Source organism: Triturus cristatus, chromosome 3_1, assembly GCF_964204655.1.
Source record: "Triturus cristatus chromosome 3_1, aTriCri1.1, whole genome shotgun sequence".
Classification (NCBI taxonomy): domain Eukaryota; kingdom Metazoa; phylum Chordata; class Amphibia; order Caudata; family Salamandridae; genus Triturus; species Triturus cristatus.
The window spans coordinates 336,214,570-336,239,878 of record NC_140583.1 but is presented as its reverse complement, the minus strand read 5'-3'; the positions used below and the strand labels follow the sequence as shown (position 1 = coordinate 336,239,878).

The 25,309-nt window shown below is 44.6% G+C and overlaps 1 long non-coding RNA gene across 4 annotated transcripts in view; it reads left to right on the top strand.

Moving 5' to 3' along the window:
* The window catches only part of LOC146860214 (uncharacterized), a 111,657-nt gene that overhangs the window by 30,219 nt on the left and 56,129 nt on the right, over positions 1–25,309 (top strand). For 3 of the 4 annotated variants that reach the window (XR_014978803.1, XR_014978804.1, XR_014978805.1), the window contains exons 3-4: positions 12,709–12,849; positions 18,690–18,830. This is a non-coding gene — a long non-coding RNA (uncharacterized LOC146860214). Of the gene's footprint in view, positions 1–4,335; positions 4,440–12,708; positions 12,850–18,689; positions 18,831–25,309 lie in introns of all 4 variants that reach the window. The other variant, XR_014978806.1, reaches the window with a different exon arrangement.

Genomic DNA, 25,309 nt, shown 5'->3' with positions numbered 1-25,309 from the left:
GGGTAGATGGGTGTAGGGTGTATAGAAGGATGGGTGGCTAAGTGAAAGGGGAATGGAGAGAGGAAGGAAGGATGGATGGATGAGCAAAAGCATGTATAAATGATTGGCAGAAAAGATTGGCAAATGGGTGAATGGATGAGGGAAAAGAAGAATGTAAAGATGGATGAGTGAAAGAATGCATACATGAGTAAAAGGGAGGATGGAGAGCTGGAAGAAAGGATAGATGCATGGATGAGTTGGTGGATGGATGAGTACGACAAAGGATGGCTGGATGGGTGAAAGGATAAATGGTTGGATAGATGAGTAAATGGATGGCTGGGTGGAAGAGTGGATGGATGAGTGAGTGAAAGGGAGGGTAGATGGACGAAAGGATGGATAGATAAGCGAAAGGGTGGATGGATGTGATAAAGGATGGATGGATGGATGAGTGAAAGGATGGATGAGTGATATGGTCAATGGATGGATTCAGGAGTGTATGAGTAAATGGATGGGAGGGTGGATGGGTGAAGGGTGGATGGAAGGATTGGTGACTAAGTGAAAGGGGAATGGAGAGAGAAAGGGAGGATGAATGTATGGATGGATGAGTGAAAGCATGGATGAATGATTGGCAGAATGGATGGGCGAATGTGTGCCTCGATGAGTGAAAAGAAGAATGTAAAGATAGATGAGTGAACGAATGCATACATGAGTGAAAGGGAGGGTGGAGAGCTGTAAGAAAGGATGGATGCATGGATGAGTGACAAGTTGAATGGGTGGACAGATGAGTGACTGGGTGGATGGATGAGTAAGTGAAAGGATGGCTGGATGGGTAAAATGGTAAATAGTTGGATGGATGAGTAAATGGATGGATGGGTGGGTGGGTGTTTGTAAAAGTGGATGGATGAGCAAAAGGATGGCTTGGGTGAAAGGGTAAATGGTTGGATGGATGAGTGAATGGATGGATGGGTGCAAGAGTGGATGGATGAGTGAAAGTATGGATTAGGTGAAAGTGTGGATGGGTGATGGATGGATGGATGAGTGAAAGGGTGGATGGAGGGATTGATGAGTGAAGTGATGGATGGAAGGATAGATGATGGATAGGTTTGCAAATGGTTGAAAAGGTTTGGATATGGATGGGCACACATATGGAAGGACAGAATGAATGGTGAAAAACTGTATGATGGATAAAAGAATTCATAGATGACAAAATGTAAATTTGAAATGGTGGATATCAGGGATTTGATGGAAGGATGAATGGCTAGATCCTTGGGCAAGAGAGCTCTCCTGTGGAGGGTTGTGGTGACTTAATTTGCTTTCTTGGTGCCATAAGCGCTTTAATTCAAAGTGGAAGGTATTTAAATTTTCTGAGTACTCCCTTGCCAATGTGTTACTATTCTGTATTTGCTGTGTGCTTATGTGTGGGATCTATACATTATGCATATGACATATTGAGTGACACCCAACTGCTTATTGAATGTTACACTAGTAATTGTAAATGTTTTGCATGTTTTGTTTTAGGTGCAAGGTTTTAGAGAGAGCCTCATAGTGCCATGAGCTGTGTTTTGGATGTATATTTTGTTTGTAGCAATAGGCAAGGCGTCAAACATAAACAATGTAATAGTGTATCGACAGTGCCTTCTTTTATGAAACCTGCAGGGAAAAGCACCTTTGTAACTTCTGTCACCTAGTGCAACTTTCTACGAAGCCCCTATAAGCAAAGTCAGATTCCACATTTTAAGTTTCACTTGCTGAAACACCCAAAATGCGTTCCCTCTAGTGGGTTCATCACAGCAATCCTCCCTTCAGTTCACCTATACGTGCTGCTTTACATCGCACAATAGCACACAGATATGAGATGCTAGTAACAAAGTACAAAGTCTATCTGAACAGATCTTCCTGACCAAACATGCCTGCTCAGTACAATGAGTTGTAAACAAAATATCAGACTGTTACAAACAAGTCCTGGGCACACGTTTAAGATTAAAAGTTAATACAATTTGGTCAATGGGTAAATATTGAGCTCCTGCATTTCGGCAGCGATACACATGCAAGCTGGACCCGCCTATACCAGGCTCCACGCTAACATGGACGCACCCGCATGAATCCTTTACTTATGATCTTACATTTAGAAACTCCATATTTACCCATCGACCAGGTTGGAATTTTCACCGGTTTCTCGATTGTTCAACCGTAGTGCTTTCATCAGCCCTGAAGAGTCACAGGTTATTGCCGAAACACGTGTCGGCTGGCGCTTTTGCTTTGACGAATTCAACATGCATAAAAACAACATTCACGGAACTACCGGTGTCGACCTTCTTTTGACTTCCAAATTGTATTAACTTTTAATCTTAAACGTGTGCCCAGGACTTGTTTGTAATTGTGTTGGTATGGGTCTCTAGCCCACACCTTAATCAGGGGTTTTGGGTCTTCCCATGACCTGGCTGCACCGTGAAGCTATTGTTCTTCATTCCTCTCGCTACACCTTACCATTTACCTGCCTGAGCGCCATTTTTCCTGTTCTCTAAAACCCCTCGCAGAGACTTTAAAATATCAGACTGGACAACCTAGTGCTACCACAAAAAGAACTGCACAGTTTCTCAAAGCTGCATGCATACAGAAAAACCATGAAGCGCATGATTGTCTCAACCTAATATAAACTTAATTTGACTTGTACTTAAGTGGTTGTTTATTTACTTACTTTTATACTATTGTTTATACTATTGCGCAACTTCCTATGATGTGTCTGTAAAAACTACCTTTTGTCGCAAACATTAATCCTGAATTTTGACCTTCTGTCCTGAATTTTTGTCCTGAATTTTGACACTTACCGTCCTGAATTTGCACCCATGCCAGTTGCTCACCCTAATCCCCGTGACCTTCTGAAGACACAGGGAGGGAGGCTGCTTGCCCCCTTGCCCACATATAATGTGGCCTTGCGTGGCTTAGTAAATTCCGGTTAAATACTTACGTTTCAAGAACAATCAAGTCCTCGGTCAATCTGCCTTTGGGTGTTTCACTTTTTCCCTCCGTTTAAGCGTCTGTAATACAGCATTGCCTGCCTGTTAGACTAATTGATGCTTCCGTATGCAGATTAAGCCCATCATCCTACCTCTGTGTGAGTGGCTGCTTTATTACTGTGAATTACGTATCCACTTAAAAATGTGTGCTGCTTTAAAAATTACATCAGCTATTCTCTATTTTTATGAAGCACCAAAAACTGGTACCAAAAGTTGTAATTTTTTTGGAAGAGTTTATGCATGCTTAATTGATTTGTTACAAACATGTAACATTATTTACAAACATTTGAAACTGTTGGAAGATGTTGGGTCATGGGTTAAGAAGAAAAAGCCATCTCCAAGTAGCGATACCCAACACCTCTCGCACCATTCTCACGGCCCATTTCACAAGAGCGTGTTGCTCCAAGCAGCTCTTACCAGTGAGGTCACCTGACATATTTTATGTTAATCGTAATAAATAGTCGCGGCCGTGGATTTGCAGAGGAAGCTTTTGTCCGCAGCCTGTGCTGCACCTTCTCTGTATGTACGATGGATCTTTGCACTTCTCTTGCCCTTATTCTGATATCTGTTCTGCGGGTGCAAGAAAAGATTGCGCTGCTGATCTGTATCTTTCTCACCTTTGACAAATCCTTTTCACTAAACAAGAGCCAACACGGTTTGCATTATCAAAGCTTGTTTGAGAGAGTCAGGGAATATTCCTGGCTTGCATGCAGTCTTTTAACTATGCACCAGTCTGACCCGGCCTCTTAAGCACACGCTCATTGGCAATAGCCTTCACTGGCCTCTGAGCCAAGATTTTACAATAAAACAGCTGCCTTCGCTTGACAGATCCATTAACGGAAAAACAAAAAAGGTTATCCACGATCCATCCGCGGCAAGAGGCTGAATGCAGCGCAGTCTGAAGGCTGCGAGACTTCCTTGAAGCTTCCCTCACAAACAGCATGTATTCGGCGGCCCTTTGCTTCGAGTGAAACTGCTGCTCGACTCAATAGATTTTAAGGCAAGCCATGCTCCAGACATTAACAGAGCACTGGAGTTGTACAAATATTCAGATACACAAGAACTGAGAAAACACAATGAATTAGTCAAATACCATTAGAAGAAAATGTATATTACGACCATTGCTGGAATTGGAATGAGTGGGTTTAAAGGGCCAGTTCAGGGGGCAGGGTAGCCAGGGGGCAGAGTCAGGGAGGGCAGCCTAGGAAGGTGTGCATTCAGTGATAGCCAGCGTAATGTCTGAAGTTATATGCATTATTATGATAAAGTCTGATCCAAAAGAAATATATAATTAGAAATGCACTATTAACCCTGTACTTGCAAATTCTGTCTCATATAGACCCCATTTTACCAACTCCATCACTTCGCTTAACAGAACTACCCAAATCTGGTGGAGACAATATCAGGCATGTTGCTGACCTAAAAGACTGAGACAATTTACAGGTTGGTCCAATTATTTCTCTAATCATCATCATCTTTTGGTTCCTGTGTCTTTGAAGCTAAGTAATTAGCCGCATGACGCCCCTGGAGTAAAGAAGACCACACATCATTTTCTGGTTTTAACTTATTTTAGGGGATGGCCATTAGAATGCACAAATAAGTAGGATGTGAAGTGCTTTCCTAATAGGACCCAAACATCAAGTCTATTTGTAATTCAGGAGACTGGTTCACTGAGTCTATAGAACCATACCATTATCTGAAAGCCCCATGTCGGAATTCTGGTAAATGCTGTCATTCTTCCAGGGAGTACAATTAGCATCCTAAAGGTGGATGCTGGTAATATTTGTAATTCACAGCACTTCACATCCATGCTTCTTGGACCCCTTTAACTAGCTGCTTAAATAATTAAGAGCCAATGCATGGTTCCACATTGCCACAGTTAGAGCTGTCAGCTTTAGAGTGGTCCTCCCCGAAACTTTCTGCCTATTTCCATCCATTTTTTTTGCTTAAATTCTTTTTTTGTTGGCCTTAGGACTTTGTGCACTGTACCACTGCTACCAGTGCTAACGTGCTTGTGTTCATTCCCCTAAACATAGTTAAATTGGTTTACACTTGATTGGCTTATTTAGTTTACATATAAGTCCCTTGTAGAGTGGTATACCATACATGCAAGGCCTGTACATTAAATGTTACTAGAGATCCTGCAGCATATATTGTGCCACTTATTTAAGTGGCCCCTTAAACCATGTCGCAGGTCTGCCATTGCAGCCTGAAGGCTGTATTAAACTGCCAATTCCACTTGGCAATATAACCCACTTGCTAAGCCTTCAACTCCCCTTTTATTGCATATAATTTACCCCTTAGGTAGGCCTTAGTTAGCCCATATGGCAGGGTGTATTTTAATTAAAAGGTTGGACATGTCCTTTATGTTTTATATGTCCTGAGAGTGAAAAACACTTAAATTCATTGTTGATTACTGTCCCATCGGATAACATTGGGTTGCATTATTACATGTATAAGTGCTAACATTTGATTGGGAACAGATGAGCTTTTCATGATTGGTACTTATGAAATTGTGATTAAAAGTCCTCTTTAATGGTAAAGTCGGATTTCAAATTATAATTATGAAAATGCCACTTTTAAAAGTAGGCATTTTTCTGCCGTTCTCCATTTGGTGCCTGCAGCCTTTCGTGGGTCACATGACTGGGTGTAACTGGCAGTTAGACTTTGAGAATTCCTCCCAAACAGTCCCATTGGAGAGGGATTAGGTGTGCCTGAATGGCCTAACTGATGACAGGATGGAATGCAGCTGGGCACGGCCCCACTTGCAACTGCATAGGCTGTGCTCGTCTTTCACGCAAAGGTCACCTCCACATTGTCTCCACAACCAACTTGGAGCCAGGGCAGAAGAGTCAGGATATATGAGTTTATCCACTGGCAGATCAACTGATACACTGCCTGTTAGACCTAGCTTTTTCAGCTGGGCTATCCCCAGACTTTTTGCTTTTTGGCCTTCTGTTTCTGACATTTTTTGTTGGTTTTCATGACTCTGGACACTTTACCACTGCTGATCAGTGCTAAAGTGCATATGCTCTCCTTGTAAATTGTGTTTATGAATTGGCGTTTCCATGATTGGCTTATTTGATTTACTACTAAGTCCCTAGTACATTGCACTGTACTAGGGACTTAGTAGTCAATCAAATAAGCCAGGAAGCTGGGCCAGAGAGGGCAGAACTGGTTTGGACTGAGCTAGGATACTTTTGCCACAAAAGAACAAAGGAAAATGTGGTATAAAGATTGGGGCCCGAACCCAGAAATGTAGGTTACTTCTGGACTCAAGAGGAACCACTGCCAAGGAGAAAAGCTGGGAAAGCTGAAGGAGAAGTACTGCCCCTGTGCTGTGTGAGGTTGGCCTGTAGTGGCTGTTTCTGCCAAGGAGATGGCAGAGTCTGAACTGTGCTTAGTAGAGGAGATCCACAAGGAAGGATCTTGAGGCACCCCTGCATAACTATGAGGTACTACACAAGAGGGCAACACTATCAGATGTCTCAGAGGAGGAATCTGAGAGGGGGGGGAATGTCCAGTCAGAATACCAAGAGGGCAGTGGCCCTGAGGCGCAAACATTATGGGAAAGCATGGCTTGTGAGAAGAGGAATCAGATTCACGCTCGTGACCGGAGGCTGAAGCAGCTAGACTGGGGGTGCGAGAAGATAGTGCGAGCCTTAGCTGAAAAAGGAATGTGTGTAAATCAGGAAATGAGCTTGGCAGGGCTGGAGGTTGAGTCCATCTCAGATGGTGGCAGCAAAAAGGTGTTATCTACTGCTGAGGGAGAAGTACACACACCCAGAGATGTGGCGCCTGACTTGAAGGTCGGAGTTAACATACACCAGGGAGTTCAGGTTTATGCAATGGCTCCAGTGGAGAACAGTGTCCCTGAAGTAGATTGGTGAACTGCCACAGGGGGTCATATTCCTAGTGGCGGGAGGGACACTCTACTGACTCTAGATGAGAGGTGCAGGGAGATCGGTTCCCCCATGGTAGAAGTCCTGGTATGTAAGTGTTGAGACCGCCCACAAGAGTGATGGTTCAGTGACAGAGGCAGTCAGACACTGTCTTTTCAGTCTCAGGAGAGTGATTTAGGGTACTTGTGCGAGGCACCGGATGGTGAAGCAAAGAGTAGCTTGGTTAACACCTGTGTGGGGCTGTGTGATGCAATTGTTGGAGAGCATATTTTAAGTCCCTGTTTTCCAGAGCTGTGCACACACCTGGTAGAGTGTGAGCTCTCTGACCCCAGGGAGCTTGCTCCAAAGGCAGATCTTGTGGTGGAATCCAGAGGGTCTGAAGAAGCATCTGGTGGTGATCCTGAAGGAGGTGGCTCAGGTTTTTCCCGACCAAGTGAGGTAAGTGAGGGTTGCAGTAGCCCAGATAGGTCCCAGAGTCGTGGGAGGGGTGTAGGGTCCCATGTCCTGTCTCAGAGGAGAAAGGGTGGGTGTGGGCTGTGTCCTGAGGTGCCTGAAACCCAGACTCAAGGACTGGTTGGATCCATGAGGGAATACCAGGAAGGGGGCCTGGTCTGTACCAGGAGGCCATCCCCTGAGGGACATACCAAGGTGTCAGGTGAGCTGGGGGCTGCTGTAATAAGCGTCCCACCAGTTCTGGTGTCTGGAAGCACCTCTTCAGTTGGGAGGGTGCATGAGTCCAGAGAAAGGGGTGAAGGGGGGATTCAGTACCCAGTGGAAGGACCAGTGTTGCCAGATCTGAGGTCAGAGCACCGCAGGACTGACCCTGCTGAAGCTACTTCTGGCCTGGGGGGTCTTCATGCTCTGTTTGGTGGATAGAAGACTGGCGATCTGACCCTGGTAGACTCTTGCACAACTCCTGAGGAGTGTGTTTCCCTTGGAGGGTTGGTGTAATCACCAGATTTCTTGGGTTGTCAGGCACAGGTCCAGCCTGACCTGGATGAAGGGGCAACTGCTAACAGCGCCCCTACTGGTTTGTCTTCTGGGGGCACTGCTCCAAGTGGAAGGGTGTAGGGCCCCAGTAGTGGGGCAGAGAGAGGGCAGCCTCATCCCTGACCCCTGGCCAGTCTAAGGGTACACACCTTAGGCTGGTGTACCAGTTGCAGGGTAGCACCCCTGAACTAGCGGGAGAATTGTGCAGGACACCTGCCACAGCTCCTTGACAATTCTGGAATCTCGGAGTTCTGCTCCAGGTGGGGGGGTGCAGACCCCAGGGAGGAGGACCAGGTGTGGGAAAGCCCACCCCAGTCTCTGGTGTAGCTTCCAGGTACAGACCCTGGGCTGGTGGGTCAGTGTCAGGTTAGCATGCATGACTTGGCAGGAGGGAGAGTGGACAATGGGGCCCAGATACCAGGGGCTACCACCCCCCACTCTCTGACACCACAGAGGTTGGAGAGCCCTGAGAGGCATAAGGCCTGGGTTTCGTCACTGACAACTGTCAGTGGTCACTGTGGTTTCCTGTCTTGGTGGGAAGAGTTGCCCCTGGGGAGGAAACCAGGAGTTTTCCCCAGGGGTGGACAGTGCCACACCACTGTGTTGGCCATGTGGGTGTTGTCTGCCTACTGGGACACTTTTGTGAGCAAAGTGAGTTTAGGTGCTGCACAGATGGCGTCCACAGGTTGGAGAATGGTTCCCTCTGTGTTAGCTTAGTTGGCTCTGAGAGTATGGATAGAGGGATCCAACTAGGTTCATCAAGGCATAGAACCAGAATGTACCCCTGAGGTGTGGGCCAAGTCTGTGTTCTATCGCCCCAAGCAGGGAAGTCCATCAAAGGATTGATCAGTCTATCCTGGCTTTAGGCTGGAAGGAGGTTGAGTTAGACCTGGCTTTTTCAGCAGGGTTATCCCCAGACGTATTGTTTTTTGGTCTCCTGTTTCTGACCTGTGGTTTTTGGTTTTTATGACTCTGAACACTCTACCACTGCTGATCAGTGCTAAAGTGCATATGCTCTCCCTGTAAATTGTGTTGATGTGTTGGCGTTTCCATGATTAGCTTATTTGATTTACTACTAAGTACAATGCACTGTGTGTGCCCAGGGCCTGTAAATCAAATGCTGCTGCACTGATTGTGCCACCCACACAAGCAGCCTTTTATATGGTTCTCAGACCTGCCACTGCAGTGTCTTTGTGCAGTTTTTACTGCAATGTTGACCTGGAAAGTGTACCCACTTGCCAGGCCCTAACCTTCCATTTTCTTACATGTAAGACACCCCCCAGGTAAGCCCAAGATACCCCAATGGGTAGGGTGCAGTGTTTGTGAAAGGTAGGACATGCACTGTATTTCACTATCAGGACATGTGTGTGACATGTCATGATAGTGAAATACAGTGCATTGCGTTTTTTACTATTGAAAAGCTACTGTCCCATAGGATAGAATGGGAGTTTAGTTATAACATCTTATAAGTATAACTTCTCATTGGGATAAGATGGAAAGGTGTAGCTTGTTATCTTTGAACCCAGGATTTAAAAATACATCTTTTAGTAAAGAAGATTTTTATATTGTGTGTGTGAAAACACCACTTTTAGAAAGTGGGTATTTTCTTGCTTAGCCATCCTATATGACTCTGCTGGTATGTGTATTGACTTTCTGGTTTTAGAGTGACAGGGGCTAGGGGTGTGCATTCACTGCAGACATCCACTGGGAGTGTGGGGGGGGTTTGAGGTATGCCCTGTCTTTCCTGGGTGACTCAGAGCTGGGCTGAAAAGACCTGGGGTGCATTTAGAGTTGTGGCAGAAGACTTGCATTGCTCCTGGATAGGCCCTGTCTCCCTTGCACAATGTTGTCTCCACCTCCTGCCAGGAAGCTGGGCCAGGGAGGACATAACTGGACAAAAAGATGCATTTTTAAAGCCTGGGTTCAGAGATACCAAACTCCACCTTTCCATCTTATCCCAATGGGAAGTTATACTTATAAGATGTTATAAATAAACTCCCATTCTATCCTATGGGACAGATATCCTTTAATAGTGAAAAACGAAATGTACTGTATTTCACTATCAGGACATGTCACACACATTTCCTGATAGTGAAATACAGTGCTCGTCCTACTTTGCACATACATTGCACCCTACCCGTAGGGGTTTCTTGGGCCTACATGACGGGTATCTTACATGTAAGAAAAGAGAAGGTTAGGTCCTGACAAGTGGGTGCACTTGCTAGGTCGACATGGCAGTAAAAACTGCATGCAGACACTGCAGTGGCAGGTCTGAGAAACCTTTGAGGGGCTGCTTGTGTGGGTGGCACAATCAGTGATGCAGGCCTGTTAATCAAATGCTGCTAGTGGGCCTGCATCACTGATTGTGCCACCCACACAAGCAGCCAACTAGCCCACCAGGTATGGGTTACCCATCCATCGAGGCACACCTGAACAGGAATTAGGCCATGTTAAGACAATTTCCTCTGTACATAAATATGTATTCAAAGTCCACACTATGCTCCACAATTATCTTTCAATCTTGTTCTTTATTGTTCCTTCTTGTCATGTCACGTTTATATACAAAAAATCAGCCGACACGTGTTTCGTCCATCCGGACTTTTTCAAGGCTACTGCGAAATCAGACGGAAGTTGGCAATCTCTTTAGTCGTTTGCTCAATCTGTAAATATCTACGTCCTTCGCACCTCTGTATAAATGCTCTAATGATAGATCAAATAGTCGCATTAACAAGTGTCTAAATAATCCATACAAACCGAAGTCATCAGGTCCCAAGACGTCTTGTTCGGGCTCAGGAGTCGATACGCCGAAACCGATCATTGAACAGGTGTATCACGACTTGTGGGCCACTATTATCATATGGATGGGCTCTAAACTGGGTGTTCGCGTTCCCTTGCTTTACTAATCAAGGATTGATACTGAGCTCTAAAGGACAGCAGTGTCCACACATGGGCTATTAACCAAGGATGGCCATGATTTCTGATTGAATTCGTCTTAGGTATACTGGGACCTGATGACTTCGGTTTGTATGGATTATTTAGACACTTGTTAATGCGACTATTTGATCTATCATTAGAGCATTTATACAGAGGTGCGAAGGACTTAGATATTTACAGATTGAGCAAACGACTAAAGAGATTGCCAACTTCCGTCTGATTTCGCAGTAGCCTTGAAAAAGTCCGGATGGACGAAACACGTGTCGGCTGATTTTTTGTATATAAACGTGACATGACAAGAAGGAACAATAAAGAACAAGATTGAAAGATAATTGTGGAGCATAGTGTGGACTTTGAATACATATTTATGTACATAGGAAATTGTCTTAACATGGCCTAATTCCTGTTCAGGTGTGCCTCGACGGATGGGTAACTAATGTGTAGACCTTAGTAGGGTATCCTGTTGGTTTTCCCCACGGGTCGGTTGTTTCTTCCAAAAGCAGCGGGAGATTCCCTGTCTGAGAGCACCTCATTTCTTGAAAGAATTTTTTGTGGCAAATTTGAGGGTACTTTGATGTTATCATGGATGTGCATGTGAATTTCTGGCAAACTGCTGCTTAGTTTTGTGTGTGCAATAGCCCACTAGGTATCTCCAATGTGTGCCACAGAGCTGGATTGCATAGAGGTGGTCCGAGGCCATGCCCCCTTTTTATACCACTCTGCAAACATGCCTCTTGGCGCACTGCTGCGCGGGAGATGAAGTCCACTTATGTCCTGAGGTCTTCAGGACATAAGAGGACCTCATCGCCCCACCAACAGTGCACCAAAAAGCGCGCGTTTGCTGAGTGGTGTAAAAAGGGGTATGGCCTCGGACCACCTCTCTGCAACGCAGCGCTGTGGCGCATATTAGAGGTTCCTGGTGGGCTAGTTGGCCCCTAGGGACCCTCCGTATTCAAGGGGAATTAATTCCCCATCTAACAACGCGCCAGGGGGAGCGTTTGCAGAGTGGAGGAGAAAGGGGGCATGGCTGTCAAAGCCCAGTTCACCTGAGTTTCTGTTCAGTTCTGATGGAGGTTGAAGACAGTCCGACCCCACCCTGAAACCGCTTGTTCCAGCACACTTGTGTAAACAGTGCACTAAGAACCAGAAGCTCAAGGGAAGGGGGGAAGTGGATAAAATAAAAAAAGAGAGAGACAAAACCGTTCTTGCGTTTCCACTGTTGAAGTGCCGTTACAAGCTGCGGCCCTCTCTGATTTCTGTAGAAACGGGTACCTATTGGAATATAAACAAAGAACAGATAAGTGCAACCTATCCCTACATGTGTTCCTGACTAACCCTTAATCTATTAGAAATTCCCTTCTACAAGTACCTCTTGGATCCTGGTCTTTAGCTTCCAGGTTTGGTATGTGTTACTGTTCTGGGATGTATTTTCTATTACTGTAAAATTCCTATATTCCTATAAAAATCAAACGAATATCATTATCAGATTTATCAACATCTAACATTCACCTTAATATAACTAAAGCTGAAGTTCTTAATTGTAAACTCACTTTTCACACATTTCCTGACTTTTATAAAACAAATACTGTACTTTTACATCAAGATAACGCAGGTAATTAGTTCAAGTCCTTGCTTTACTGTTGGCCTTGCTGCCAATGATTTCCTCTGTTCGATTTTAAAAAGTTCCAAGTAAAACAATGTTTATTTCACTAAGTTCCACAAAGTATTCTTCCACAAGTTCGTGAGAGCTATCTTGTTCCAAATTGTCTATACATGAATCCAGAAATCGCCGTCAAAGTTCTTTCAGATAATAAAAGGTTTTGAACTTACTTGTTGCTGGAAAGGGATACTGATCAGTCTAACCTAGTCCTCTTTCTCTTTTGCAGGTTGATTGCAGTGGGCAGAAGAGGGACTGGGGCAGGAAGGAGCCGGAAACCGGAAGAAGGAAGAGCCGGCAGTCACGCCCGTTGAAGCCAATGAAGGTCAGGAGAGAGCAGGAATGCCAGCGCCGAAGGATACGTCCTCAGGTAAGCAGGAGGTAGACGAGCACAAGCACTGGATGAGGCTGAGGGGCTGTCTTTTATAGACAGGACTGGGTGTGGTTCGAAGAGCTGGGTGTGGTTCAAAGAACTGGGTGTGGTTCTCACATGCTGGTGTGCACAGCTTCTGTTATTATGCTAATGAGTAGAATTAACACCTGCTGCCCATGTTCTAGCAAGGGGTGCAGAGCTTCAGTTATTAAGCAAACGAGTTGAAGTAACACATGGCCTAGGGAGGGGTTTTCTAAATAAGCCTTGGTAAATGCAAGGTCCAATGTGCAATCAAACAGAAAAATCCAAACTTGTGAATACATTAAGCAACATACACAGAAGCCTAGGGAGGGGGCTGAGATAACAAGAAAGGCTTTCAATAGTATGTTTAAAAGAGAGCTATTACTAAGACCACTAGTGCAATGAGAGGGGACATGCTCTTTGCTGTGCACAAACGCTAACAGTCGCCCTCCTCAAAGGCCCTCCTACTGGATGGGGTTTCCCTGGATTTTCGAGATAAAACTGTCTAATCAACCGCGGGGCATGTACATAGGATGCTGGATCCCATGAATTCTCAGTTTCGTCATAACCTCTCCATTCTACTAAATGAAACAGACGTCCCCAAATTCTTTTCACTTCATATTCTAGATTTTCCTTAATTGGTATGGGTGGAGGTGGTGGTTCAGGTCGGGTTTTTGGGTTGTACGGCTTAAGCAAGGACACATGGAAAGTAGCATGTACTGGGTATTCTTTTGGTAAATCCAATTTTACTGTTACTGGGTTTACTATGGCAGTTACACTAAAGGGTCCAACGAAACGTGGTTGCAGCTTTCGGGATCCCTCTATATTTAGGTTCTTTGTAGAGAGCCATACTTTGTCACTGATTTTATACATTGGGGCCTCATATCTGTGTTTGTCTGCTTGTTTTTTCATGTTTTCTTTGTACTTTAATAAATGTTTCCTGGCCTTGTCTTGTATGTCACCTAATCTCGTTAGTCTATCTGTGACTGTAGGCAACAGGGAATCTTCTAACAAAATGGGTATAGCTCTTGGATGATACCCCTGCATGAAATAGAATGGTGAACAAAGTAGAGCTGCATGTTCAGTATTATTATAAACAAACTCCGCTACTGGGACAGCTTCCAACCATTCACTAGAATAATCAGCCAATAAACAACGCAGCATTTGAAGTAAGGTTTGGTTCAGTCGTTCAGTTTGTCCATCTGTTTCCGGATGGAAAGCAGTGGATAAAGCCACATCTATTTTCAGTTTTTTGCATATGGTTTTCCAAAATCTAGAGTTGAACTGGCTGCCTCGGTCTGACACCACTTTACTTGGCAAACCATGTAAACGCACAATTTCTCTTATAAAAATATCGGCAAATTCTGCCGCAGTTGGCAATTTCCGTAAGGGTACAAAATGTGCCATTTTAGACAAAAAAAAACACTATCGCTAACACTGTTGTGAAGGATTTTACTAGTGGTAAACCTACAATAAAGTCTACACTCACAGTGTGCCAAGGTTGTTTGGGTGATGGCATTGGTATTAACAAACCGTCAGGGGCCTTATGAGAAGATTTATCCCTTGCACAAACTGGACAGGTAGTGACAAATTGCTTAATGTCCTTACTCATATTATCCCACCAAAAGTGTTTTCGCACATTTTCCAGAGTTTTTACCCAGCCAGGATGACCTGCCAACGGTGAGTCGTGATGCCAAATTATCACCTGTGTTTGTAATTCTGTGGTGGGCACTAACAGCATGTTGTCGTGATACAATAAACCTCGTTGTATTGTGTTATGGGAATCCTTTAACCAATCTTGAGGTGCTATTTTCATGTGTGCATTATATAGATCTGTGATGAAATCCTTCTGTGGTACTGGTGCCAAAAGCTTTTGGGGAGGAATAATGGGTTCTCCTATTTTGTCTTGTTTCATGTCTGAGGTATGTCCGTATCTAGATAGCACATCAGATTGAATTTGTTGTGCACCTGGTCTATAGGTTATAACGAAGTCAAAGGTACTAAAAAAATTTAACCAGCGCATCTGCCGTGGAGTTAGTGCTTTTAGTGATCCGAAAAACTGTAGGTTCTTATGGTCAGAAAAGATGGTAACAGGGTACTTAGCTCCCATTAAATGGTGCCTCCACTCCGAAAAGGCTACTTTGATAGCTAATAGTTCTCTTTCAGCCACAGTGTAATTTTGTTCAGCTGGTAATAACTTTTTGGAATAGAATGCTATAGGATGTAATTGGCCATCTAAAGCATTCCGTTGGGAGAGAACTCCTCCTAAAGCTACTTGTGAAGCATCCGCTTCAACAAAAAATGGCAAGTCAGGATCAGGATGTGTCAGAATTGGGGCTGAAGTGAACTTTTGTTTCAGGAGTTGAAAGGCGTGTGCTGCCTCATCAGACCAAAGAAATTGTTGCCCTTTCCGCAACAAGGTGGTTATTGGGGCCGCAATGTCTGCAAAATGAGAAATAAATCTCCTATAAAAATTGGCGAAACCCAGAAATTTCTGAACATCTTTCACAGATGATGGTTCTGGCCAATCAGTGATAGCACTAATTTTCTTTATATCCATAGTTATTCCTTGAGGTGACAAGCAGTATCCTAAAAAGTCCACTTTGCTGACATTAAAAGTAAATTTTTCTAATTTTGCAAAGAGATGATTTTCTTTTAACTTTGATAATACTGCACGAACATGTTGGGTATGTTCTTCCGGGTTCTTAGAGTAAATGAGAATGTCGTCTATGTATACTATGACGCAAACGTCCAAGAATTCGTGTAGGACCTCATTTATAAAGAATTGAAAAGCCGCAGGGGCATTACACAACCCAAAGGGCATTACTGTGTACTCAAATAGACCAAACTTTGTTTTAAAAGCTGTCTTCCACTCATCCCCCTCTTTTATTCGGACCAGGTGGTAAGCTCCCCGCAGATCAAGTATAGTGTATACAGTAGAATGCCTTAATTGATCCAACAACACAGGTATTAGCGGAAGAGGATATTTATTTTTTATTGTAGCCTTATTTAATCTTCTATAGCGGATACACGCGCGCAAAGATTTATCCGGCTTCGGGATAAAAAAAAGTGGAGATGACACTGGAGATGTGGAATGTCGGATGAACCCAGACAGCAGTAGGTCGTCTAGATAGGTTCTTAAATATTTGGTCTCTTCGTCAGTCAAAGCATATACTCTGTTATTAGGTAAAGGGGCCCCTGGGATAAGATCTATACGGCAGTCATATGACCGATGTGGGGGCAATACACTAGCCTTCACTGGGTCAAAAACGTCTTTAAAGTCAGAATATTCAAGAGGGAGACTTGGTTCATCTTGTGAAACACTAGCACAGTGTATTACCGTGCTTTGTTCTGTACCTGCTTCTTGATAGCAATTGGTTCTACAGAATGAGGAATCCAAAGTAACTGTTCGGTTCACCCAGTCAATTCTTGGGTTATGAGTTGTTAACCAGGGTACCCCGAGAATCAAGCCAAAATTAGGGGTATCTATTAGATCAAAGTTAATCATTTCTGTATGTCCGTTTTGACAGACCATGACAAGTGGACTTGTTTGTTTTGTGATTAATCCTGAGGTCAATTCTGACCCATCCACTGCACATACTGCTTCGGGACAAGGCTTTAAACAAATAGGAAGACCTAACGTTTTAGCTAACTTATTGTCCACAAAATTTCCTGTTGCTCCTGAGTCCAGTAGGACAGGGAGAGAATGTCTAACTTGGGTAGTTACAATTAAAAATATCTGAATTATGAAATGTCTAGGTATGTGTGGTACCATGAAGGCTGCAGAATTAGATGTTTGAGTAGGATGCTTACTCGACCACGTAACCTCCCCCCTTGTCGAGCTTAATCGTTTCCCGACTCAGTTGAGGAGATAGAGGATGCAGTACCCCTTCGTGAAGTTTTAGGTTTTACTGGACATTCTCTGGCAAAATGTCCTGCCTTGCCACAATATAAACATAATTGAAGTTTTCTCCTTCTTTCTTTTTCCTCTGACGTGAGTGGTCCTCTGAGTGTTCCTATTTGCATAGGCTCAGGTTCAGGGAGTTTATTATCTGTGTCTTTCTTCTCATGTCTAATAAAAGTTAACCGTGAATCTAGTTTAGATTTATCTCCCTTTCTTTCTCCTAGTCTGTGTTCCAATTTCACGACTAAATCTACAAAGTTAGAATAGTCTTCTGGCAAATCAACGATATGAGCCAACGCGTCTTTTAACTCGTCTCTCAAACCTTTATAAAAAAGGGAGACACGCTTTTCTTCTGGCCACTGTGTCTCGGTGAGTAAACGATTAAAACGAGTGAGAAAGGTCAATAAATCCTTGTTACCTTGCTTAATATTTAAAAGCTCATTATCACTTGCCTGCATAAAAGTGTGTCTTGCAAAAAGGCCGGTCATAGTACGTTTAAATTGATTCCAATTATGGAGGATGGGATCATCTCTATCCACAAAAGGAATTGACCAATTGGCTGCTGTACCACCCAAATAAGACAAGACGAAAGCCACTTTCGTAGCATCTGTGGGGAACTGTTGTGGTTTACAAACGAAGTGTAATTGACATTGATTGATAAAAACATGGAATTTGTTACTATCTCCATGAAAACGCTCAGGTGCTGCTAAAGGCACAGCATTAGGGACATTAACAGTAACCTCAACTGGGGGAGGGAAAGTTGTATGTCTAGATTGTGCCCCTGTCTCTGAAGGGGGTTTAAACAACGGCGTAAAAGCTGTGTTCCTCTGAGATTCCCTAGGATTATAATTGCTTAAATCCTGTTTTAAAGAGGTGTTCTTCAACTTTAATTTCTCTATTCCCTCTTGCATATGTTGTAAGATGCCAGACACAGATTCATTATGGGTCAAGTCCTCGTTTAGGGCCTGCGCCATATCTGTGGTGTCAATGCCCTCTATTCCTTCCCCGGCGTTCATCGTCCAACAGAACTGAATATTTTAAAGGCTTGTGCTTATGTCAAAGCCCAGCTCACCTGAGTTTCTGTTCAGTTCTGATGGAGGTTGAAGACAGTCTGACCCCACCCTGAAACCGCTTGTTCCAGCACACTAGTGGAAACAGTGCACTAAGAACCAGAAGCTCAAGGGAAGGGGGGAAGTGGATAAAATAAAAAAAGAGAGAGACAACACCGTTCTTGCGTTTCCACTGTTGAAGTGCCATTACAAGCTGCGGCCCTCTCTGATTTCTGTAGAAACGGGTGCCTATTGGAATATAAACAAAGAACAGATAAGTGCAACCTATCCCTACATGTGTTCCTGACTAACCCTTAATCTATTAGAAATTCCCTTCTACAAGTACCTCTTGGATCCTGGTCTTTAGCTTCCAGGTTTGGTATGTGTTACTGTTCTGGGATGTGTTTTCTATTACTGTAAAATTCCTATATTCCTATAAAAATCAAACGAATATCATTATCAGAGTTATCAACATCTAACATTCACCTTAATATAACTAAAGCCGAAGTTCTTAATTGTAAACTCACTTTTCACACATTTCCAGACTTTTATAAAACAAATACTGTACTTTTACATCAAGATAACACAGGTAATTAGTTCAAGTCCTTGCTTTACTGTTGGCCTTGCTGCCAATGATTTCCTCTGTTCGATTTTAAAAAGTTCCAAGTAAAACAATGTTTATTTCACTAAGTTCCACAAAGTATTCTTCCACAAGTTCGTGGGAGCTATCTTGTTCCAAATTGTCTATACATGAATCCAGAAATCGCCGTCAAAGTTCTTTCAGATAATAAAAGGTTTTGCACTTACTTGTTGCTGGAAAGGGATACTGATCAGTCTAACCTTGTCCTCTTTCTCTTTTGCAGGTTGATTGCAGTGGGCAGAAGAGGGACTGAGGCAGGAAGGAGCCGGAAACCGGAAGAAGGAAGAGCCGGCAGTCACGCCCATTGAAGCCAATGAAGGTCAGGAGAGAGCAGGAATGCCAGCGCCGAAGGATACGACCTCAGGTAAGCAGGAGGTAGACGAGCACAAGCACTGGATGAGGCACAGGGGCTGTCTTTTATAGACAGGACTGGGTGTGGTTCGAAGAGCTGGGTGTGGTTCAAAGAACTGGGTGTGGTTCTCACATGCTGGTGTGCACAGCTTCTGTTATTATGCTAATGAGTAGAATTAACACCTGCTGCCCATGTTCTAGCAAGGGGTGCAGAGCTTCAGTTATTAAGCAAACGAGTTGAAGTAACACATGGCCTAGGGAGGGGTTTTCTAAATAAGCCTTGGTAAATGCAAGGTCCAATGTGCAATCAAACAGAAAAATCCAAACTTGTGAATACATTAAGCAACATACACAGAAGCCTAGGGAGGGGGCTGAGATAACAAGAAAGGCTTTTAATAGTATGTTTAAAAGAGAGCTATTAATAAGACCACTAGTGCAATGAGAGGGGACATGCTCTTTGCTGTGCACAAACTCTAACAATGGCCTCTCGCGAAATGCCTTTTTAATTTTTTTATTTCTTTTTGCAAGTGGGGCTGTGTCTCCCCCCCCTTCTTTTACATTGTTTGGGCCCTGGGGACCCCATCCCCCAAGGCCTGACCCTATTCGTTAATTTATTTATTTTTAAACGGGAAGGGGGCCCCCTGGGCATGGCCGGACTTTTTTTATTTTATTTATTTATGTGGAGGGGGGCCGCGTGGCCTCCCTCCTCACGCCAATTATGGCCCCAGGGACCCCATCCCCCAGGGCCGGCCTCTATGTTTTTGAATTTTTTTATTTATGTTTTATTAGAGGGGAGGGGGGATACGTGGCCCCTCTCCCAGGCCACTTTTAGGCTTGGGGACCCCATCCCCCGGGGCCTGGCCTCTGTGATTGGGACCATGGGGGGAGCTCTAATGCCCAAACTGTCCCGCCGGCTCCCCGCCTCCTGCGGGTGCCGGCATTGCTTTTGAACAAGGGGAGCTGCTGATATGCAGCTCCCCTTGCTCAAAAGCAATTCTGCTCTGCTTCATTGAAGCGAGAGCAGGTTTCCCTGCTCTCGCTTCAATGAAGTAAAGCAGAGTTTGCTATGGCAGGGCAGGAGCTGTGCTCCCGCCCTGCCATAGCAAACGGCAATGTCCCGGGGGTGGGCACCCCGGGATATTGCAGGAGCTGGCTCTGGGAGGTGGAGGTCCCCAGGGACATCGAGGGCTCCAGGAGGGAGCCGCGCTGCCCCCCTCCCCCTAATTATAATTAAATGGATTTTTACACATACATACAGATGGAAAAATATTTTTTTTCCGTCTGTATTTATAAATAGAAGCGGAAAAATACAACCAAATCCGATTCCGAGAATTGTTCGGCAATACGTGCTCCAGCCCAGGGTTGTCTGCCATGCCCCTCTTCCTGATTGTGGTGTATGCCTGCCCACATTAACACCTGCTGGGCCATTAATCTCTGGCAGGCGCCTGGTTAACGCTTAAATGGTCTTTTAAAGACCTGTGAAGTACTCGAGTGCAGCTGCGATAAGCTCATGTTTGTGTGTGCCTGGGAAACTCTCTTAGCCCGGGCTGACACACAAGGGGGGCGGGAGGGGTGGTGGGGGCTGAAGCCCTTTGAGCACAATGGGCGTTGCGCACCAGTCTCTTTTAGCAGTTCACCCAAAAGAGGGGCAGCCAGGTGTGTGCACAGTGCAAGAACGAGTGATTCACACATGATCTTGCACACACACGCGGTGCGTTGCCTCCGTGTATTTTATTAAGAGTACTCAATGTGCCCCCATGGGCAGGTGCACGTCTTGCAGCACCTCACTCAAAAATGAGGTGCCCAGGTCTGTGCCCAGCAGCCTTGAAGAGGAACGCCTACTTCACCAGGGCATTCATTTGCGCACCTTGAGGCAAAGCCTGTGCCCTACGATCGTGGCTGGTGGCTCCAGGGGCAATCTGCTGCTACCCACCTAGTAACTCCCCGGGCAGCTGCCTCGTAGTGCCTTACAGCAGCATTGCTCTGGAAGCGCTGTGCTGACAGGCACACGTGTTTACTGCCAGCATTGCACACTTTCACTGTTGCCGGTAGTGAGCAGTGGTGCACACAATTACGTGTTCTATCCTAATTCAGGATTTAAATCACATTAAAGTTACGTACATGTGCCCTCTTGGGTTCATGGGTGCAGAGGTCGAAGCTGATATGAGGGGACCCCTCTGCTTGGCTCAAGGGGCCCTTGCACTAGTGACAGGCTCCTCACCTTGTGAATGTTCAGCCTTTGTTTTCTGAATGCAGAGACAACCAATGGTGTCAAACGTGAAGGCGATGAACTGAAAGCGCCTTTCAGCACAACTGATCCGGGCCAATGTGGGAACACATGTTGTGTGAGTGCTCTGTGCCCCAGAGGGCAGGGGCTTTCCACGCTCGTGTGCAAGTAGCAAAGGAATTCAGAGGCGAAACTACAGTCACGTCGTGTCCTCTGCAGGCCACCGTAGTTGGCAGAGGCGCTACTAGAGCCAAATTTCGGGGGGTGGGGCTAATTTCAGTTCACTGAAAGTGCACAGGTGCACTTGTCTAAATTCTAAATGTGTTTACATTTAATAATCATGGCTAATGACAGTGTTTTCAATATTGTAACACAGCAGCAGCTCACTAATACTGCAAGTAATCTGTGGCAAAGTTTTCAGATGACTGTATTGTGTTTACTTAATTTGGCGCATATATACATATAGCTAAACCTATAACAACCGTGTGCACTGTCAATTTAAATAAATGTGGAAAAATCCTAGCTGTAATGTCTTTTTTTGCTTGCGACAAAAATAAATACAGATATATACAGATAAAATGACAAAAAAATAAATGTGGATAAATACAGACGGAAATGTTAAAAAAATAAATACCATAAAACCGGGAGCCCTAATTATAATAAAAGCCCCAGGGAGGTGGCAATCCCCAGGGCTTGGGGTTTGCCGCGAGGCCCCCCACACTTTTTGCACAATGACCCGGGGAGGTGGCAGTCACCGGGGCTGCAGGGGGGCTGCGTGCCCCCTGCACATCATTAATAAACCCCCGGGGAGGTGGCGGTCCCCAGGGCTTTGGAGGCCCCCACGGGCCACCACCGCATAATTAGGCATGCCCCTGGGACCTGGCCCACCCGGGGGCTTAAATACAACGAAGCGCGGGAGTTTTTTTTCTATTTTCTCGGCCGGATTAGCAACCCCAGCACAAATTCAGCTGATTTCTTTTTTTTATTTTTAAATGCTTTTTTTTGGACCTGGGTTTCCTTGTGGGACCCCCTCAGCAGGCCTAGGGGGGCAGGGTGATTGTATCCTGCCCTCTTTTCATGTTTTTCATCTTTGTTTCACCATGTGTCTTGTGACTCTGTTACCGAGTCACAAGATGGCTGCCAACACTTCCTTGTTTGGAGTATTGGTAGCCAAATAAGAATAAGGCTCGTGCCCGGGAGGGTTTGCGAACCCTCATCAGTGCTCAGATATCGATATTTTTCTTATTTGAATTTCTCAGGATCTACTGAACGGATTTATCCTATTAAAAAAAGGGCACACTCTAAACCAAGACCTACCTTTTTGCCAAATGTGGTGTAATTCTGTTCAGTAGGTTGGGCTGTAGCCTGTAATAAAGTTTCCTATGGAAAATAACTTGGAGAAAATGTGCTTTGGGACCCCCCTTTTTTCTCTGCCCCTGCTTGACGAATCAGCCTGAAACTTTCTACACAAAAACTGAGCGGTCCAGCCCTATTTTTGGGAAAATGTCACGAAGATTTGTCAAATGGCGCCAAAGATATTGGCATATCAAAAAAACGCTTTTCCTATGGAAACTAGGTCCTAAGTATAACTACCTACTGGCGACCGCCAGTAGGTAATATATATATAGATATATATGTATCAAACCAAAGGTGAAAGGGAAGGTAAAGTTGGCTCATATTTCACTCGCACAAAACCATGGCAATTCAGTAGCTATAGTTACCTGTGCTAACTATAACTTACGTTCCCGAAATGCACAGCTTATGACCTCACATATTATATCACTTATTGCATGGTCAGTGACATAACTGATGACATCTCAAATTACATCACTGCTGACATCAGCCACATAACTGCTCACACACCCACACACACTGCTTTACAACCTCTCATACCTATTCACACAATCACCTCACATACCCATTCACAGACCCATACAAGCACTCACACAACAACTCACTCATCCATATAGCCACTCGCACACCCACTCATTCACCCAGTCATTCTCACAACCAATCACTCACCCAGACAGCCATACATATACTTTTACAACCAGTAACTCACCCATATAACGACTCACACAGCCACACACTCACCTATACAGCCACTCAGACACCCACTTATTCATCTATATAGCCACTCACACACCCACTCACTCACTCATAGAGCCTCTCAACACAGCTACTCACTCACCTATACAAGCACTATTACACTAACTCACACACCCACACTCCACTTACATACCCATTCAGATATCCATACAAGCACTCAAACATCCACTCACTCACTCATACAGCCATTCACACAGACACTCACTCCCCAATACAGGCACTCATTCACTGACTCACATAATATATGTCATAAATAGTACCACTCATTAGTAGCATTCAAAATATAGTAATTTAACTTTTGTTGTAACTTAGTATATATGTTTAACTCTTAGAACACGCTCACAATCACTGGATGATGTCATCAGAGTTGTCATCAGTGATGAGATTTGAGATATCATCAGTGATGTCACTGACCATGTCACAAATAATGTAATTTGAGAGGTAATAAGCAGTGCACTGTGGGGGTGTAAGTTATAGTTAGCTCAGGTAACATCAATTGCTGAATTTCTATGGGGTTGTATGGGTGAAATCTGAGCTTAATTATAACGTCCCTGTAACCTTTGGTTTTTCCAGTGAATTTCTGAGGGTCTTTTTAATTCTATTTCCCAACTAGAACGTCCTGGTAACCTTTGTTTTTTTCAGTGAATTTCTATGTTTTTTATAATATTGTTTGCTAGCTATAACGTCCCTGTAACCTTTTTTTTTTTCGTGAATTTCTGTCTTTTATTATTGTTATTTCCGAACTAGAACTTCCCTGTAACCTTTGTTTTTTATTTGTGAATTTCTACGTTTTTAACATTTTATTTCTGAACTGTAACCTGTAACCATTAACCTTTGAGAGTGAGTGTGTGAGTGAAGGCATGAGTGTCTCAGTGGGTGTGTGATTGAGTGTGTGAGTGTCTCAATGGGTGTATGAGTGGATGTGTGAGTGTCTCAATGGGTCTGGGATGGGCTGCGTAGGTGTCTCATTGGGTGTGTGAGTGGTTGCTTAAGTGTCTGAGTGTGCTGTGGAGCAGACAAGGTATCCCAAAGCCTCCAAAACCTCCATAGAGCGAAGACCAACCCACTGATTTCACAAAGAATTGCACACCCCAGTGATAACACCAGTCAGAGGAATAGACAGACTCTGTCCATAGCTGCTCAATATCCACCTGCAAAGCACAGAAACACAGACTGGTATAGAAAGCTCACAGCAAACCCTAAGAAAAAGCAATGTGGGATTTTATGTGCTGTAAAGTAGCTTGTTTGTTATGCCTGCGTGTTACAGGCCATCCCTTGTGTGGTATTTTGATCGGGTCGAGTTGTTCTCACTCTTTTCTCATAAAAGTAAATGAACATTGAGGTGTACCTGCTTCTGAGAGGGACAGCCGTCATGCTCTGTGTGCATGTGGTAAGGCGGCACTGCTGACATTTCACTGACACGTGCAAGTGGCCAGAGACCATCTTTTTCACATTACAAACAGGAGTTAGGAACTAAGCCTGGGCAAAGCACTACGCTACGCTCGCATAGTTTGCGTAGTTCACGCTACTTCGCACTACGCGAATTGCACATAGCACAGTGCGAACACGCATAGCGTAGTGTTGCGTAGTGCTGCGGTCATTTTTTGCTTGCTCGCGGTCCTCAATGTCAAGTTGGCGACCGCGAGCAAGCAAAATGACATCCCGGCGAGACTTTTTCCTTGTTCGCGATCAGCAACATCAAGTTGGCGATCGCGAGCATCGAAAATAAACCTCCCATCGAGATTCCCAACGCGAGGAGGTCAGGTTTCTCATTGCGAGTGGTCGCGTATGCTCGCGACCGCTCGCGATGGGAAACTACCAGTTCGCGTTGAGAAAGCTGGCGCTCGAGTAAAAATCTACTCGAGCAGCAGAAAACTACAGCTCGCACTGTGCAAGATGCCATTTTCAATGATTGCACAGTGCCGGTTGCGTGTCTGCACTGTGCAATCATTGAAAATGACATCTGGCACAGTGCGAACAAGGTACTACGCAGTTCGCGAAGTGCTACGCGTAGCTCACGTAGTGCGAACTGCACTTTGCGTAGCTTCGCGAAGTGCTACTTCGCGAACTACGCCCAGGGTTATTAGGAACACAATTAACTTCTTTATAACGTTCTGGTGTCGCTCACTGGGCTTACCCATATCCCTGCATGGCTT